Genomic DNA, 20,067 nt, shown 5'->3' on the forward strand with positions numbered 1-20,067 from the left:
TTGCCATGCCCTCTAGGGGATCTTCCTGACCCAGGTCTAGACCTGTGTCTCCAATGTCTCCTGCATTGCAAAATTCTTTACCACTAGTGCCACTGGGAAGCCCAATTAGCTGTTACTTAATTTATAAAGAAGAGGTGGGACTTGTTTATCATTTTTATTTGCCTCTTGTGGGTATATCTGGCTTCCCTGATAGCATAACTGATAAAGAATCAGCCCACAATCAGGAGACCCTGATTCAATTACTGGGTTAGGAAGATCTGCTGGAGAAGGGATACTCACTCCAATATTCTGGCTTGGAGAACTCCATGGACTGTATAGTCCATGCGGTCACAGAGAGTTGGACATGACTGAGCAACTTTCACACTGTGAGTATATCTTTCTCAGGAACTTCATGGTGGAAAAGCAGTTAGGCAAAGATGGAGCTCAGTACTTCAAATTCCTTAGTTAAATATCACTTGATTATAGCCGAGTTCAGTTCATTTCAGTCGCTCAGTCGTGTCCGACTCTTTGCAACCCCATGAACCGCAGCGCGTCAGGCCTCCCTGTCCATCACCAACTCCCGGTGTCCACCGAAAACCCATGTCCATCGAGTCGGTGATGCCATCCAACCATCTCATCCTCCATCGTTCCCTTCTCCTCCTGCCCTCAATCTTTCCCAGCATCGGGGTCTTTTCAAATCAGTCAGCTCTTTGCAATGGCACAGCTATTTCTATTTTCATCTTAGTTGCATTGTCGTCTTTTTAATAATGACCCTGGAGCAAAAGGATGAAGTCTTTTTATCAACTTACATATACAAATGATACTGTGAATGGGATTATTTCTTTATCAAGATAATGATATTAGTCATTGAAGACATAGCTTTTGAGGTCACAGAAGGAAGTAATTAAAATGTTAAAAGATAGTCCACACTTATCTTAACCCAAAGAAATGTCCCTTTAAGAGTTGTATATGACTTATAAACATCTCATACATTTGAACGAGGTTGAACAGTTTCTGGTCCGCCCAGTTTCCTGTTCATAACCACCCCAAACCCTATTATTTAACCCTCTTGTTCCTGACAATAAGTTGTCCTGAGCCACGACTGCCACCTAGTGTCAATTTGAGGAAGAGTTTGATCCAAAATATATTTCCTGCATCATTTCTTTTATATTGATATATTCCACGTTCTCTGTCTTTCCATATCTAGCTTCAGTTTATTTCATTTATGCAAATTATTATTATATAAACTGAAATAAATGTGATATTATGCTCTCAGTACTGTTCTAGAGCTAGACTTTCCAGGTTTACTTTTCTTTACCACTTAGAGTTCTATGACCTTGAACAAGTTACTCAGATTTTTGTCCTCAATTGAGTCCTTGTAAAAATGCAGTGATAACAACACCTATCTAGTAAAGTTATTTTGAACAGTTAGTTATGTAATTTATATAAAAGGATAGCATCACCCGCTAGCATACAGAAATTGTACTGCAGAACAATAAGCTGCAAGTGTCATGTGCACATATCCTTTTTAGTCAGCTGCTTTCTTTCCTTTTCTCTTCCAATTTTGACTGTTTTTCCATCTCCCTCAAATAAACCTAAATTATGTCTGATAAATACATTATTTTTACAAATAATTAGAGATGTGACTGTAGCAAAGGAAAGGAGATTAATGTTTGACCGTGAAATTACAGGTGACTGACTAGCACAAATTATAATTCTCTTAGCAATACTCAAAAGAACCATTTAGAATTTCAGTAAATATCTTACTTGCTTCCTTTTTCAGTCCATGCAGGCTGTAATAATAAACTACCACAGACTAATGGCCTATGAACAACAGAATTTGTTTCCCACAGTCTAAGATCAAGGTACCGGCTGATTCAGTGTCTGGTGAGAGCTAGTTTCCTAGTTCACAGTTCACTGTCCTCTTACAATGTCCTCAGTTGTGGCAGGAAAGAGAGAGATCTATGAGGTCTCTTCCATAAGGGCACAAATCCAAATCCTGAGGGCTCCACCCCATAACCTAATCACCTTGCAAAGGCCACCTCTTAATACCTCACTTTGGAGGTCAGAATTGCAACATCTGAATTGAGGCTGTAGGGGAGGGGGGAGTGTAGGGAGACAAACATTTAGCTCATAACTTTCCAAACTTTCTCTTTTAAAAATACTCAGCTGTCAAGAAAATGTTTTCTTAAATATTTGATTCCAACTTCTCAAAGATTTAAAATTATTTTAATTACACAAAACACTAAAAGATATTTTCTTTTCATAAATCTTTAAATCAGAAATAATGGAGAAATTCTCCCTGAGTCCTTCATCGCTCAGTTCTACAAGCCACCCTTGACGTAAAGACTATTCCCTTTGATGTGTTTCATTTTAGGATTTTCCCCTGCATTTTGCCATTGCTGACGGTCTTTAGAAATCCCTAATTGACTCGGAAAAAGTCAGTTTTCATTCCAATCCCTAAGAAAGGCAATGCCAAAGAATGCTCAAACTATCGCACAATTGCACTCATCTCACATGCTAGTAAAGTAATGCTCAAAATTCTCCAAGCCAGGCTTCAACAACACATGAACCATGAATTTCCAGATGTTCAAGCTGGTTTTAGAAAAGGCAGAGGAACCAGAGATCAAAATGTCAACATCTGCTGGATCATCAAAAGAGCAAGAGAGTTCCAGAAAAACATCTATTTCTGCTTTATTGACTGTGCCAAAGCCTTTGACTGTGTGGATCACAATAAATTGTGGAAAATTCTTCAAGAGAAGGGAATATCAGACCACCTGACCGGCCTCTTGAGAAATCTGTATGCGAGTCAGGAAGCAACAGTTAGAACTGGACATGGAACAACAGACTGGTTCCAAATAGGAAAAGAAGTACATCAAGGCTGTATATTGTCACCCTGCTTATTTAACTTCTATGCAGAGTACTTTTATTCATGAAGTAACTTCTATTCATGAGAAGTGCTGGGCTGGATGAAGCACAAGCTGAAATCAAGATTGCTGGGAAAAATATCAATAACCTCAGATATGTAGATGATACCACCCTTATGGCAGAAAGTGAAGAAGAACTAAAGAGCCTCTTGATGAAAGCGAAAGAGGAGAGTGAAAAAGTTGGCATAAAGCTCAACATTCAGAAAACTTAAGATCATGGCATCTGGTCCTATCACTTCATGGGAAATTGATGGGGAAACAGTGGAAGACTATTTTTCTGGACTCCAAAATCACTGCAGATGGTGACTGCAGCCATGAAATTAAAAGATGTTCCTTGGAAGGAAAGTTATGAACAACCTAGACAGCATATTAAAAAGCAGAGACATTACTTTGCCAAGAAAGGTCCATCTAGTCAAGGCTATGGTTTTTCCAGTGGTCATGTATGGATGTGAGAGTCGGACTATAAAGAACGCTGAGCACGGAAGAATTGATGCTTTTGAACTGTGGTGTTGAAGAAGACCCTTGAGAGTCCCTTGGACACCAATGAGATCCATGCAGTCCATCCTAAACAAGATCAGTCCTGAATGTTCTTTGGAAGGACTGATGTTGAAGCTGAAACTCCAGTACTTGGCCACCTGATGCAAAGAGCTTTCTCATTTGAAAAGACCCTAATGCTGGGAAAGATTGAAGGTGGGAGAATAAGGGGACAACAGAGGATGAGATGGTTGGATGGCATCACCAACTCAGTGGACATGAGTTTGAGTAAACTCTGGGAGTTGTTAATGGACAGGGAGGCCTGGTGTGGCCATTGGGTCGCAAAGAGTCAGACATGACTGACTGAGTAAACTGAACTGAACTGACTCGAGTGCTTCTTTTCTGATCGTCACCACACATGGTGTTCAATTCTCAGACCCTTGCTCAGGGGATTACAAACATCTCCAAGGCTGGATGGAAGGTTTCTCTCTTGGCACTAACACAAGTGCAGCCCAAGGTCCTTCTGCTCCTCCACTCCTTGGTCCTATTGAGAGCCTTCCTCTGTTTCAACTGAAGACCTTGGTCTTCTGGTTCCTTTCTCTCTGAACGCACTTTCATTAGAACTGTGAGCAGAAAAATTGTCTCTTGGAGCACAAACCCAAATCTTTCTATCCTAGGCATCAGTCAGGAGTTTCCTTGAATATATGTTTCTGTTTCCTGAAGCAGAAAATGTCCTTGGGGTTTGCGTAAGAGAAACAGGAATATAGAGAAACTGAAAGATTATTTTAAGATACTATTCTGTCACACAGGTATTTAAACATAGATAAATATATGGTTTTATTTAGACTTAGCTTTTCTCACTCAAATGTCATCACCCTGTAGATATTATTTTTCAGATTGTTCTTTTATTTAATAACCATATTGTCATAAATTTAAAATATTGACTGAGGCACTAAAGGAAATCAACCCTGAATTTCATCGGAAGGACTATGCTGAAGCTGAAGCTCCAACACTTTGGCCAACTGATGTGAAGACTGACTCATTGGAAAAGACCCTGAGACTGGGAAGGATTGAAGGCAAACAGAAGGGGGTGCAGAGGATGAGATGGGTAGAGAGCATCTCCAACTCAATGGATGTGAATTTGAGTAAACTCCGGGAGATAGTGAAGGACAGGGAAACCTGGTGTACTACAGTCCACGGGGTCACAAAGAGTTGGCCACAACTTAGGGACTGAACAGCGGCTACGTGGAGTAGTAAAGGGGTTCAAGAGTTAGGAAATAAGCACTAAAATCTTATTTTAAGAATGTCCTTTTCCACTGGTTTTAGTTACAATGTGCCAGATTTAACAAATGTTTTCACCTTTGCTCCCTCTGTGAGTATGTATGACGGTGTGATTTTAGTCACTCAGTTGTGTCCGACTCTTTTACAACCCCATGGGCTGTAGCCCGCCAGGCTCCTCTGTCCATGGAATTCTCCGGGAAAGAATACTAGAGTGGGTTGCCATTTCCTCCTCCAAGGGAACTTCCCAACCCAGAGGTCAAACTGGTGTCTCCTGCATTGGCAGGAGGATTCTTCACCACTGAGCCACCAAGGAAGCCTGGGTAAGCATGTACACCAACTTCCAAACTATTGACTTATAAATGAATTTTATCAAAATAATCTATTTATAAGGTGGTGACCTTCTGTATTTATATTAGAGATTTGTTTTTTTAATCTAGTTGTTTTTTCTTATTCCCTAGAAATTAATTGCCTTCAAAACCTCTCCTGTGGTATAGTTCCCAAATTAGCAACAAAACCTAAGAATACATGATCATATTTTAAACCTTTCATAAGTGAAGTGAAATATAGTTTGCTCTTTCTACACAAAAATGTATGTATAATTTTTAAAAAGAGTTTTTGTCATTTTCTCTTATGGCAAATTGTATCTAAAGAATTTTACCATGCAGCATTAATTGCAAATCATATGACTATGCAGTCTAAGTCAAAGTGGACTTAAAGGTACAAATATAGTTCATGAACCAGTTAGAATATACATTTAATCTTGACTTCCTATGCTAAGTGGTAGTAAGTAGCTAAAGAAAATTCATTATCATGGATAAATACTAAAAGGAAAGTTTTGTTTAGTTTTAAGTAACATATAAAGCTCACCATGATATTGTATATATTTAGGCTAATTCGTGTGTAATTAGTCACTCAGTCATGCGTGACTGTTTGCTACCCCATGGACTGCAGCCCACCAGGGTCCTCTGTCCATGGGCTAATTCATAGACACATTCTTTTTTGCCTAAAGTAATTCACATTCTTTAAATTCACAGTATGTTCCAGTTGAGCTATTTCAAATCCTTAAAGTGATGCTGTGAAAGTGCTGCACTCAATATGCCAGCAAATTTGGAAAACTCAGCAGTGGCCACAGGACTGGAAAAGGTCAGTTTTCATTCCAATCCCAAAGAAAGGCAATGCCAAAGAATGCTCAAACTACCGCACAATTGCATTCATCTCACATGCTAGTAAAGTAATGCTCAAAATTCTCCAAGACGGGCTTCAGCAATACGTGAACTGTGGACTTCCTGATGTTCAAGCTGGTTTTAGAAAAGACAGAGGAACCAGAGATCAAATTGCCAACATCCACTGGATCATGGAGAAAGCAAGAGTTCCAGAAAAACATCTATTTCTGCTTTATTGACTATGCCAAAGCCTTTGACTGTGTGGATCACAATAAACTGTGGAAAATTCTGAAAGAGATGGGAATACCAGACCACCTGACCTGCCTCTTGAGAAATCTGTATGCAGGTCAGGAAGCAACAGTTAGAACTGGACATCGAACAACAGACTGGTTCCAAATAGGAAAAGGAGTATGTCAAGGCTGTATATTATCACCCTGCTTATTTAACTTATATGCAGAGTACATCACGAGAAATGCTGGACTGGAAGAAACACAAGCTGGAATCAATATTGCCGGGAGAAATATCAATAACCTCAGATATGCAGATGACACCACCCTTATGGCAGAAAGTGAAGAGGAACTCAAAAGCCTCTTGATGAAAGTGCAAGAGGAGAGTGAAAAAGTTGGCTTAAAGCTCAACATTCAGAAAACGAAGATCATGGCATCCCGTCCCATCACTTCATGGGAAATAGATGGGGAAACAGTGGAAACAGTGTCAGACTTTATTTTTCTGGGCTTCAAAATCACTGCAGATGGTGATTGCAGCCATGAAATTAAAAGATGCTTACTTTTGGAAGGAAAGTTATGACCAACCTAGATGGTATATTGAAAAACAGAGACATTACTTTGCCAACTAAGGTCCATCTAGTCAAGGCTATGGTTTTTCCTGTGGTCATGTATGGATGTGAGAGTCGGACTGTGAAGAAGGCTGAGCGCCAAAGAATTCATGCTTTTGAACTGTGGTGTTGGAGAAGACTCTTGAGAGTCCCTTGGACTGCAAGGAGATCCAACCAGTCCATTCTAAAGGAGATCAGCCCTGGGATTTCTTTGGAAGGAATGATGCTAAAGCTGAAACTCCAGTACTTTGGCCACCTCATGTGAAGAGTTGACTCATTGGAAAAGACTCTGATGCTGGGAGGGATTGGGGGCAGGAGGAGAAGGGGACAACAGAGGATGAGATGGCTTGATGGCATCACTGACTCGATGGACGTGAGTCTGAGTGAACTCCGGGAGTTGATGATGGACAGGGAGGCTTGGCATGCTGGGATTCATGGAGTCACAAAGAGTCGGACCCGACTGAGCAACTGAACTGAACTGAACTGATGTAGCTGTACATTTGCATGCATGCAGGCTAAGTCACTTCAGTTGTGACTGACTCTGTGCGACCCCATGGACCGTAGCCTGCCAGGCTCCTCTGTCCATGGGATTCTCCAGGCAAGAGTACTGGAGTGGGTTGCCATGCCCTCCTACCGGGGATCTTCCCAACCCAGGGATTGAATCCACATCTCTTGAGTCTCTGGCATTGGCAGGTGGGTTCTTTACCCCTAGCACCATCTGAGAAGCCCATGTAGCTATATAAATAGTATTAATAGCTTTCTACCATGTTGGGATTTCTTTTTGGAACATTATTTGGGAATGACATATAAATGCCTACTACAAGTGTGAACTTGTCAAAGCAAAAATGTAAAAATCTTTAGAAATGTGATTCAAGGGCACTTAATATTTTTTAAAGAAAAAGAAAGTATGAATCAAATAATTTTTTTAAATTACATTGAATTTGTAAAAATGGAGACAGAGAGGGACATTTTATGGCAGCAACTGCTAAGCTGATAATGACAATAAGCTGTGTTATCACTAATGAATCAGTACTTCACTATTCATTAGTTTTCTAATAAACACAATACTGCATATGAAATATAAAGAAAAGTCAAACGTTTGGACCCCATGCATTTCATAAAAGTCTTTGGTCATCTGCCTGAAAGATATTTATGTAGAACAGATTCACAGAAAGTCGTTTTAGACACATAGCCCACCCCTATACTATATACATGTTCTTTCCTGTTATCGGTGTGAGTGAGTATGAGTAGGGAGGAAGAGAGAAAATCATGGAAGAAAGAAAGACATATTGTTTTGGGTATTTTTTTGCTTTGTTTTCCTACTATTGTAGCACTGAAAATACCATCAGACTTAAACTGGGCAAGAAAGTTATTTTTAGGGTTGGCAGTAAATTCATCTGGAGTATGTAATCACTCACTTTTTTTTATTTTTATCTTTTATTCTTGGCACAGTTAACATTTTGCCAGCATCTCCTGATATGGACACAGGGTAAACACTTTCATGATCTCATTTTTGCAATTACTATCTCCTGTTCCCAGGTGAGTGGTTACAAAATGCTTGCTGTGCATTTGTGGACTCTCGCTGTCTCTCAAGGGCTAATTGGCTTACACGCAGTTTTCTGTGGTTAGCCACTTAACTCTGAAGCTGTCTTTTACCTCATGATTCATGGCATCCTTCTCACTATATCAGGTCTTGGAGCAATTGTTCTGGTGAGGTTGGGCATGTAATTATCTTCTCATCATTTCTGTTTTTGTCTGCCATCCTGCACCCTTCTGGATTCACCCTTTTGGAAAGGTGGAAGGAAGAGTTACAAATACATGTAAAAGTTGTATCTGCAATATAAGTTAAAGTAGAAATGCCTGGACATCCAAATATTAACTGATTTGGCTCTTCCGGAACTCTCAGATATCACATAAATGTGCTGATGTAGAGAACTTCCGTTCTCTCTTGTGGTTCTTCTTTCTTATTTCCTTTCAGATCTCAAGGTAATTGTGAAATAATATGAGACCATGTTTATCCATATATAATTACTATTTAATTTTGACATTGTGCCAGTCACTATTTAGTGTTAAAACACATACATACACAAACTAGGTACTATAGAAGATAAAAATCTCATATTCTTCACAGGGGATTATGCTGGTCAACATCATGAGCATGCCTCTGATTGCTGGGGAGGATACCAGTATCTGCCCCTCCTCTTCTAAAAAGATGTCTACCTCATTTGGTTTCTGGGAGGATTAAATACAATTTGTTGTTTAGTATCTAAACAGTGTCTTCAGTATAAATAGTACACAATTATATTACTGTTATATAATTACAAATGATTCTATCAATGAGTACTGAATTACAAGGACCGAACAATAGGAATGTAGATGTTTTGTAATGGAAAGATTTTTTGAGAGCAGTGATTGTCAATAAAGTTTTTATGGCCTTTGGGATAAGCTTTAATTGAAGAACACCAGTACTAGAACAAAGGAGAATCAGGAGAAATTTAGGAAGTGATTTATCAGGAGAAACCAAAAAGATCCACTTCACAAGGATGAAAGGTTGGTGTGATGAGTAATGTGGCCCAAGATTGTATAAAATGCAGATGGAAAATGAAGAGTGTTGAATTTTGTATATTTGCCAGTTTCTAAACGTTCGATATAAACTTAGAAACTCTTTAGGAAGGGGAAATCCATCCTTGTATTTTTTTAGGAGAAACTAATGTATTTAAACCAGAGACTCAAGTCCCAGGATCCAAAGTAATTCTTATGGATTTTGATTGTCTGTATCTGGACAACAGCTAACTTATCTCAACAATGTTTGCTAAGATGAGGACTATTTTAAGAGAGCATATAGCCCCTGGTTGCTCAAATGGTAAAGAATCTGCCTGCAATGCAGGAGACCTGGGTTCAATCCAGGGGATCTACCTAATTGGAGTGGCTACCCACTCCAGTATTCTAGCCTAGAGAATTCCAAGGATAGAGGAGCCTGGCGGGCTACAGTCCATGGGTGGCAAAAAGTTGGACAAGAGTGAGCGACTAAAACTTTTATTCACTAGCTATTTTAGAACAGCAGCAGTAAAAATAAAGGGAAAAGATGCTCTGAGGTAGAAGGAAGAGAATTAACAAGAAATTAGCACGCTGACTATTCACAGGTACATTTGGATCATCTCAGTGGAACCTAAAATAGAACGTGAGTTCTCTGCTAAGTCTGTACTGTGTTGCACGGCTATTTTTGGTTCCTAATGTCCCACTCTCTTCTCAAGCTGTTTTTCTTTTAAAAAGAAAGTATCCTTATCCTCTCAAAATTTCTAAAAGGTTGAAATTAGCAGCATCCGCACCTCTTTCACTGCATACACATTGAATTCTATGGATGAGATGGCGTCCAGTAAATTTGTGTTGCTTGGGCCCTGCCTGGCCAAAAGTTGATTTGCTGCTTACATCAGAATAGACCAGTACCTACCTGGAAGTCTCCCCGCTGACTCAACAGTGTACCCCACTAAATGGCAGGCCAGACAGGCCAGTGTTTCCTTGAAATACCAGCCATATATGCATCATTCTTTTCCTCTCTGAAACAGAGGCCCCGTTGTATAAATGTGGGTCAAGTCCAAAGTTCATGTGATGGGTGTCTCCTGTTGTTCAGACATCTATTAGTTGAACCAAGTCATCCTGGAAAACCATCTTAACCTCTGTATTGTGTTTATGTCAGTTCTCTCCAGAGTAGATCAATGCATATTAAATGGCAAGTAGCTACATAATAAAATATGATTCTAAAATAATATACTAGCTTACCTGCTCAAAACTCTTTCCAATCAATATGAAAAAAAGTCTGAAACTCATGCCCACTTCCAAATGAGGGCTTTGACTTTAGAAATCTGTAAAAATGTGTGCATTATTTAAGAGTGTAACACGTCATCTCTAAGGAGTTCAACAGAATGGGTACTTAAGGAAAGGTCACCCTGAACAAGTTAGTTTTGTTCGGAGAGACAGAATCATAGGAATCTAGAGTATGACAAACTCTCCAAGGATTCTGGGATAGACTTACAGTTCACTGCAGTCTCACAAATACATAGGAAGCCCCACTAAAGCACCTGGATGAGAAAAATAATAATAGAAAGGCATAGGATTTATTGAGATGATCTATCCTTATTTTAAAAGTATATGTGGAACACATTTATGAATTATTACGTTGTCACTCCCAAGCCAGAGGAACTTTTGTATAAATTAGACTTATTTTGTACAGGTCCACTAACAAGTGCTCTAAGATCCTACGAATACTATTGAAAATACATCCAAAGTACTTTTAGATTTCAAAGTAACAATGCGCAAACCTGGAAAAAATATTCTTTTTTTTAATAGTTTTCTCTTTTATTAAGGAAGGAAAAAAATCTTCATGATTCTGCTGAAAGATCATCTCCCACTGCAGAGGTAATCATGGAATGTCTCAGCTCTCCTTCCATCGATGGATCCTTTCTCAGTCTTTCCACGCAGAAGACTACGTAAAGTCCTGTCATACAGCAGTCACACAGCCTGGTGTAACACTCAGAATCGGTTCACTTGTGCCTGATGCAAAAGTTCTCAACTCTGGGTCCCCATTATGTTATATACAAAGTTATCCTTCCTCTAATATATTAAAAACGACCATCTAAATAAAGCCACCTGTAAAGTGGCTTTCACAATATGTAACTTGTCCCTCTGCCTTTTCTGGAAAATGGAAACTTGGGAGGTGTATATTTCAGACAAAAGAAACTCTATATGTATCTGTTTTATAGCTTTGGAAAAAATATTCTTATATCTATCCTTAGGAATACTTTTAGCTATTAAAAAAAGGCATATGTTTAGCTGGATAATTTAATATGATTGAAGCTACAAAAAGTTATAATGGACTAATTAATCAATAAAGAGTATAAGTTTTCACTTCTCTCAGTTTTCAATTATTGTCAATAAAATGAGTAGCACAAGAAAACAGGTTTAATATTGAATGAAATACCCAAATTTTCTTTCTGCATGTCTAAATACAAATTAATGTAGTTTTATTTTACTTTACAGGAAAGCAGCTTCTTACTTTCAGCAATTTATCCAACGGAGAGTTTACAAAAAGAACTTATTTTTTATTAATAAACTAATTAGTAGTAAATGTCTATTTAGTGACAATTTCTGATAATCTCAAAGGAAATAAGATATGTATGTTTATTTAAGTCATCACAGGACACAAAGACATAAATTAAATATAACAGTAATAAACACTTAAAAAGTAATAACGTTGCCAAAATAAATTTTGTTGAAGGTTCTATCATACCATAGTCAGAGACTTTCCCTACTTAAGGGTACAAAATATTTTTATGGATGCCAACCAATACTCACAGCTAACCTCATCACATATTTTTAAATCTAGTATCAAATGAAACAGAGAAAGATCTTTAACTCACTCATTATAAATCCCTATGATTTTCACTAATGCATTTTGTTTGAAAAATGAAGATAGGTGGGAAAGTGTAGCTTCAACTCATCAGAGTGGATTGGAGGAACTTGCCAAAATTTCAAGAGTTGTTTGACCTATAGTGATGATGTTCTAAAACCAGACAAAATTGGACAGACTTAAAAATCCAAAGAAAGCACATGCAAATTAGAGGTTTCCAAGTGTTATAAACTTAGCCAAAGAACTTGCTGAAGGTTACATAACTTGGGTCTTGTATTTTTGTCTACCAAGTGTTGAAAGATTCTCTCGGATATCTCTTTCTCTTCCTGTATTAATTTTGAAGGAAATTAGAAAGTTTTTATTGTTTTTTCTTGAGGGAATGTGGCAGTATTGATAATCTGCATTAAATCTTATATTTTAAGCCTGACTGGTAACATTTTAAATGCTGGTCATAGCCCCCAATGAGCTAGAGTATGTACAAGTTTGTAGAACACAAGGATTCTTGGAACTTTAAAAAACTCTGTTAAAGTTGTTAAAATATTATCTGGCTCATGTTTTGCTTGGCATAAAACGACACACTGGCACTTCACGTCTTACAGTGCACCCGTATGAGAGAATCACAGACCACATATATGCAACCTGGCAAATGATAAATTAAGTTACTGTCAGGGTTTAGTCTAAGCCAAGTGCCTCCTTCTCTAACTGCTGCACTTTCTACTATTTAAAATCATTTCTATCATGTATTATTTTTAATTGTGGCAAGGAGAACACCATGAGATATATGAATAGAATTTATGTAACAAGTCTTTCAATCATATATACCTTGTTTTATAGATATTAAAACAAGAAATAACATTTTAATTGATTGAAAGAAAATTATGATACAGAGAAGCTTCATGTGGAAAGTTTAGAAATGATACTTTATATACTTATATATATATATGATGCTATATGTTCAATTAAAAATATTAATAACATAACTAGTTTTTAATTTGCATTTCTCTAATAATTAGTGATGTTGAAAAATGGTACAGGTGAATCTATTTGCAAAGTAGACATAGAGAACAAACGTTTGAGCACCATGAGAGGGAAGGGGCGGAGAGTGGGATGAATTGGGATATTGGGATTGACATATAACATTCCTATGTATAAAATAGGTAATTAATGAGAACTTACTGAATAACACATGGAGAAAAATGGAAAAATTATATGTCCTAATCTGTTTGTAGGACATATATTAACCCTAAAATATAGTCCAATATACAGTGAAGTGAAGTGAAGTCACTCAGTCGTATCTGACTCTTAGTGACCCTGTGGACTGCAGCCCACCAGACTCCTCCATCCATGGGATTTTCCAGGCAAGAGTACTGGAGTGGGGTGCCATTGCCTTCTCCAATATACAGTAAATACAGACAAATACTGTTTTATTCCACTTACACAAGGTACATAGAATAGTGAAATTCATAGAGTCAGAAAGTACACAGGCCTTGATAGATACCTGAGGTCAGGGGCTGGGGAGGTGGGGAAGGAAAATGGGGAGTTTGTGTTTAAAAGGTACAGAGTTTCAGTTTAGGGAGGTGAAAAACTGGGGAGATGGATGATGGTAATGTGAATATTCTTACTGTCACTGAACTGTACAGTTAAATATGGTAAAATAGTATGTTTTATATCACATAACTTTTACTACAATAAAAAATTTACAAAGAAATAATTATATTTCCATTTCATATGATGACAGGTAAAGTGACCCTACTTTTTTTGAGGTAACATCTTGCTTTAACTATTTCTCCGGTATGTATAAGCTTTTCAGAAAAAAATCAGTATCTTTTCTCTTTTGAGTGTTAATTTTGAGAAAGCATATTAAATTTGACTCAAAATCCTTTTTCTTGACATGTAGAATTTCTGTGTATTTTGGCTCAGATTGTCTTTCACAATATACATTTAAATGTAATATATTAATCAGCTTTATTGCTGGAAAGACTGATTTTTGTTCAGAGTGATATTTACTACCCTTTGCCTTGGTTTGATTTTACGGGAGATTCCAGTCAACTTTAATGTGTGCTATTTTAACATTTTACTACAGTTCTCACTTCTTTTGAGAAAGAATTTATTCCTTTTTCAAAATTTACAGGATTCCTTTACGACTTCTTTCTAAAAGAAAAATAAGTCAGGTCGTAATTAATTCCCTTAGAGATAGCTTATGAAATTAGTGCTGACTCTGTCCCTTTACTATGGTTTGTGAGGCCTTAAAATGTAATTTAAGAGGTGAGATTATAAGCACTTCCTCATTCAGGAAAAAGCAAGAGGAAGAAAACTCCTCTCAGGAAATATAAAAAGCCTTAGAAGAAAGATTATTTTGTACGCATTGTGAATGGAGAGGGTGGATCACGCATGAGTTGTGTTCTGTCAAAATAGATGGTGGCACTTTGTTAGGTTATAAATTCAAATGTGGTCTCACAAGCTCAGGTCAATTTAAATCATGAGGAATCTTCACAAAGCACCATTTAGTTCATTCTCACTGTGACCAGGAGACCCTATTAAGCAACAAGGTACCTCTCAGTGGGAGACCAAAGTCCGGGATTGTAATCCTTCATTAGCAAAAAGAGGGAAGACTAAGGATAGAATAAGGGAAAGAAGTGGACTTGCAGGTAGGAAGTCCTTTCCAGTTAAGTGACCTTGTGACCATTTCACATCACTTCGGCCAAGCCTGGGTTTCCTTAGTGAAAAACTGCTATGTTCCCAAACTCACGTGGCAGGCAGTGCTAGTTTTCTTCTGCATCTCAGATTTGTTCCTAGTCTCTGATAGCTATCTGTGTCTTTGGGCACGTTTTAGTGTGGGTTTTACCTCTCTCGCTTGTAATAATTGAAGATATAGAAAAGCTGATTTAAAGGTGACTTCCAACTCATACAATTCTCTAAGAAACTTGAAATAGCAGGGCAAAAATTGAAAATAAAATTATAAAACCAAATACAAGTGATCAAAAAAACAGTATTAAACATAGTAAAGAATCTTTCATGATTTTTAAATTAGTTTTTCAGCTTTGAAACCAAAAGAAGTTACATAAGTTGTATTTTTCTTTAACTGGTTTCAAAACTGATCTTTATGCAATTAAAGGAAAAACAAGCTAATAAACCAACATGGTATGACTTTATGTTTATAGAGACAGATTACAGGCTCACCTTGGAGATACGGCAGGTTTACTTTCAGACTACTTCAGTAAAGAATATCATAATAAAACCATTACCTCCAAACAATTCCAATAGTAACATCAAAGATCATTGATCACAGATCACCATAACAAATATAATCATAATGAAAAAGTTTGAAAAATTATAAGAATTACCAAAATATGACTCAGAGACACAAAATGAGCAAATGCTGTTGTCACAAACCTTCCATTTTTAAACTACGCAGTATCTGTGAAGCACAATAAGATGAGTATGCCTGTATTTGACTCTGGACATCATCTAGCACTTATGACAACTCCAAAGCCATCCTTTCCAGAGCAGACCTTATTAGTCAATTCAAACACTGAGTTCATATTTGAATTTAGAATTACAATATAACTCTGTTAGTCATTTTACTGATTTAACTTCACTGTTCCTTTAGATTTCATTGAGTAGCCTGAGGCTCAGATAGATAAGATTCTAGCCCAAAACCAAGCATTAGCAGGTCTTTTAGTCAGTTTCTGCCTAATTCTCTGCCTCCAAGACCTGAAATATACTGCTTGTATTCCTCTCCCCACTGTAAGAACAAGAAAGCTTGAAAGAAGATAAATCCAAATTGAACATCATTTATTTTATTTGCAGTGCTTATTAAATATTTGCAATTTGATAGTGTTCTAAAATGAAGGTAATATAATGGTCAATAAAACAGAAAAAAATATATGGACTTGTGGGAGACAGATAATAAATGGGATCACTAAGTAAAATATTAAATATGTTGATAATGTGACAGAGAAAAAAATAAGACAAGGAAAGTTCAGTCACTCAGTTGTGTCCGACTCTCTGCGACCACAAGGACTGCAGCACACCAGGCTTCCCTGTCTATCACCAACTTCCGGAGCTTGATCAAACTCATGTCCATGGAGTTGGTGATGCCATCAAACCACCTCATCCTCTGTCGTCCCCTTCTCCTCCCACCTTAAATCTTTCCCAGCATCAGGGTCTTCTCCAATGAGTCAGTTCTTCGTATTAGGTGGAAAAGTGTTGGAGTTTCTGGCACAGCATCAGTCCTTCCAATGAATATTCATAACCGATTTCTTTTAGGATTAACTGGTTGGATCGCCTTGCAATCCAAGGGACTCTCAAGAGTCTTCTCCAACACCACAGTCAAAAGTATCAGTTTTTTGCTGCTCAGATTTCTTTATGATCCAACTCTCACATCCATATATGACTACTGGAAAACCCATAGTTTTGACTAGATGAACATTTAATTCATGTAGTCAAATGAACTAGTTCATTTAGTTCATTTAGTTGGCAAAGTAATGTCTCTGCTTTTTAATATGCTATCTAGCTTGGTCATAGCTTTTCTTCCAAGGATCAAGTGTCTTTTAATTTCCTGGCTACAATCACCATCTGCAGTGATTCTGGAACCAGAGAAAATAAAGTCTGTCACTGCTTCCATTGTTTCCCCATCTATTTACCATGAAGTGATGGGACTGGATGCCACGATCTTGGTTTTCGAATGTTGACTTTTAAGCTAGATTTTTCACTCTCCTCTTTCATCTTCATCATGATGCTCTTTAGTTCTTCTTCACTTTCTTCCATAAGGGTGGTGTCATCTGAGTATCTGAGATTATTAATATTTCTCCCGGCAATCTTGATTTCAGCTTGTGCTTCATCCAGCCCTGTATTTCTCACGATGTACTCTGCATGTAAGCTAAATAAACAGGGTGACAATATACCTTGACAATGTCCTTTCCCAATTTGGAACCAGTCTGTTGTTCCATGTCGAATTCTAACTGTTGCTTCTTGGTCTGCATACAGATTTCTCAGGAGGCAGGTCAGGTGGTCTGGTATTCCCATCTCTTTCAGAATTTTCCACAGTTTATTGTGATCCACACAGTCAAAGGCTTTGGCATAGTCAATAAAGCAGAAGTAGATGCTTTTCTGGAACTCTTTCGCTTTTTCAATGATTCAGTGGATGTTGGAAATTTGACCTCTTGCTCCTCTGCCTTTTCTAAATCCAGCTTGCAACATCTGGAAGTTCTCCATTCACAAACTATTAAAGCCTCGCTTGGAGAATTTTGAGGATTACTTTGCTAGCATGTGAGATAAGTGTAATTGTGTGGTAGTCTGAACATTTTTGGCATTGTCTTTCTTTGGTGTTGGAATTAAAACTGACTTTTTCAGTCCTGTGGCCCCTGCTGAGTTTTCAAAATTTACTGGCATATTGTGTGCAGCACTTTCACAGCATCATCTTTTAGGATTTGAAATAGCTCAGCTGGAATTTCATCACCTCCCCAGCTTTGTTTGTAGTGATGCTTCCTTAGGCCCACTTGACCTTGCTCTCTAGGATGTCTGGCTCTAGGTGAGTGATCACACCATTGTGGTTATCTGTGTCATGAAGATACTTTTTGTATAGTTCTTCTGTGTATTCTTGCCACCTCTTCTTAATATCTTCTGCTTCTGTTAGGTCCATACCATTTCTGTCCTTTATTGTACCCATCTTTTCATGAAATGTTCCCTTGGTATCTCTAATTTTCTTGAAGAGATCTCTAGTTTTTTCCATTCTGTTGTTTTCCCCTGTTTCTTTGTATCTATCACCAAAGAAGGCTCTCTTATCTCTCCTTGCTAGTCTTTGGAACTCTGCATTCAAATGTGTACATCTTTTCTTTTCTCCTTTGCCTTTAACTTCTCGTCTTTTCTCAGCTATTTGTAAGGCCTCCTCAGACAACCATGTTGCCTTTTTGCATTTCTTTTTTTGGGGGATGGGCTTGATCACTGCCTTCTGTACAATGTCACAAGCCTCTTTCTATAATTATTCAGGCACTCTGTCTCCTCAGATCTGATCCCTTGAATCTATTTGTCACTTCTATTGTATAATCATGTGGGACTTGACTTATGTCATACCTGGATGGTCTGGTGGTTTCCCCTACTTTCTTCAATTTAAGTCTGAATTTGGCAATAAGGAGTTCATGATCAGAGCCACAGTCAGCTCCCAGTCTTGTGTTTGCTGACTGTATAGAGCTTATCCATCTTCAGCTGCAAGGAATATAATCAATCTGACTTTGATACTGACCATCTGGTGGGGTCCACGTGTAGAGTCATCTCTTGTGTTGTTAGAAGAGGGTGTTTGCTATGACCAGTGCATTCTCTTGGCAAAACTCTATTAGCCTTTGCCCTGCTTCATTTTGTCTTTCAAAGCCAAACTTTCCCATTACACCAGTAATCTCTTTACCTCCTAATTTTGCATGTCAGTCCCCTATGATGAAAAGGACATCTTTTTGGGGTGTTAGTTCTAGAAACTCTTGTAGGTCATCATAGAACCATTCAACTTTAGTGTCTTCAGCATTAGTGGTTGGGTCATAAACTTGAATTACTGTGATATAGCATGTTTTTCTTGGAAATGACCAGAGATCATTCTGTGTCATTTTTGAGATTGCACCCAAGTACTGCATTTCAGACTCTTTTGTTGACTATGATGGCTAAACCATTTGTTCTAAGGGATTCTTGCCCACAGTGGTAGATATAATGGTCATCTGAATTAAATTTGCCCATTCTGGTCCATTTTAGTTCACTGATTCCTAAAATGTCAAGATTCACTCTTGCCATCTCCTGTTTGACCACTTCCAATTTACCTTGATTCACGCACCTAACATTCCAGGTTCCTATGCAATATTGCTTGCTACAGCATCAGACTTTACTTCTGTCATCAGTTACATCCACAACTGGGCATTGTTTTTGTTTTGGCTCCATCTCTTCATAGTTTCTGGAGTTATTTATTCTCCAGTAACATATTGGCCACCTACTGACCTGGGGAGCTCATATTTCAGTATCATATCTTTTTGCCTTTACATACTGTTCATGGGGTTCTCAAGGCAAGAATACTGAAGTGGTTTACCATTCCTTTCTCCAGTGGACTATGTTTTGTCAGATCTCTCCACCATGACGTGTATGTCTTGGGTGGCCCTACATAGCATGGCTCATAGTTTCATTGAGTTGGACAAGGCTTGGTTTATGTGATCAGTTTGGTTAGTTTACTGTGATTATGGCTTTCATTCTGTCTGCTCTCTGACAAATAAAGATAAGAGGCTTATGGAAGCTTCCTGATGGGAGAGACTGACTGTGAGGAAAACTGGGTCTTGTTCTGACGGGCACAGCCATGATCAGTAAATATTTAATCCAATTTTCCACTTGATGCTGGGGCTGTGTTTTGTTCCTGTTGTGTGGCTTGAGGACAAACTGTTGACCTAAGCCTCCACATGAGACTCCTGGACACTCACAGGCAAGTCTGACTCAGGCTTTTGTGGGGACACTGCTCCTTTCTCTTGGCTCCTGGTGTGCACAAGGTTTTATTTGTGCCCTCCACAAGTCTGTTTTCCCAGTCCTGTGGAAATTCTGTAATCAAATCCCACTGGCCTCCAACATCAAATTCCCTTGGGGTTCTCAGTCCCTTTGCAGGATCCCCGGGTTGCAAAGTCTGTTGTGGGTACTAGGACTTTCTTAACGGTGCAAGAATTTCTTTGGCATAATCGTTCTGCAGTTTGTGGGTCATTTGCTCTGCGGCCTCTATGGTGGGTAATGCTGTGTGACTCAGGTCTGCTGCAGCCAGAGACTCTATCCCTATGGAAAGCCATTGCTGACCCATGCCTCCACGGGAGACACTCAAACACTCAAGATAAAGGACTATATATTAGAAAGTCAGACGGAGATTTTCTCATGAGATGATGATATTTAAAGGAAGAATAATGGAAAGAAGGGAGGAAAGAGAGGAAAATTCATTTCAAACAGAAGGAGGTCTGTCACTGAGGCTGAGGGCACGGAAGTAGTGAGCCA

Source organism: Bos taurus, chromosome 26 (assembly GCF_002263795.3).
Source record: "Bos taurus isolate L1 Dominette 01449 registration number 42190680 breed Hereford chromosome 26, ARS-UCD2.0, whole genome shotgun sequence".
Classification (NCBI taxonomy): domain Eukaryota; kingdom Metazoa; phylum Chordata; class Mammalia; order Artiodactyla; family Bovidae; genus Bos; species Bos taurus.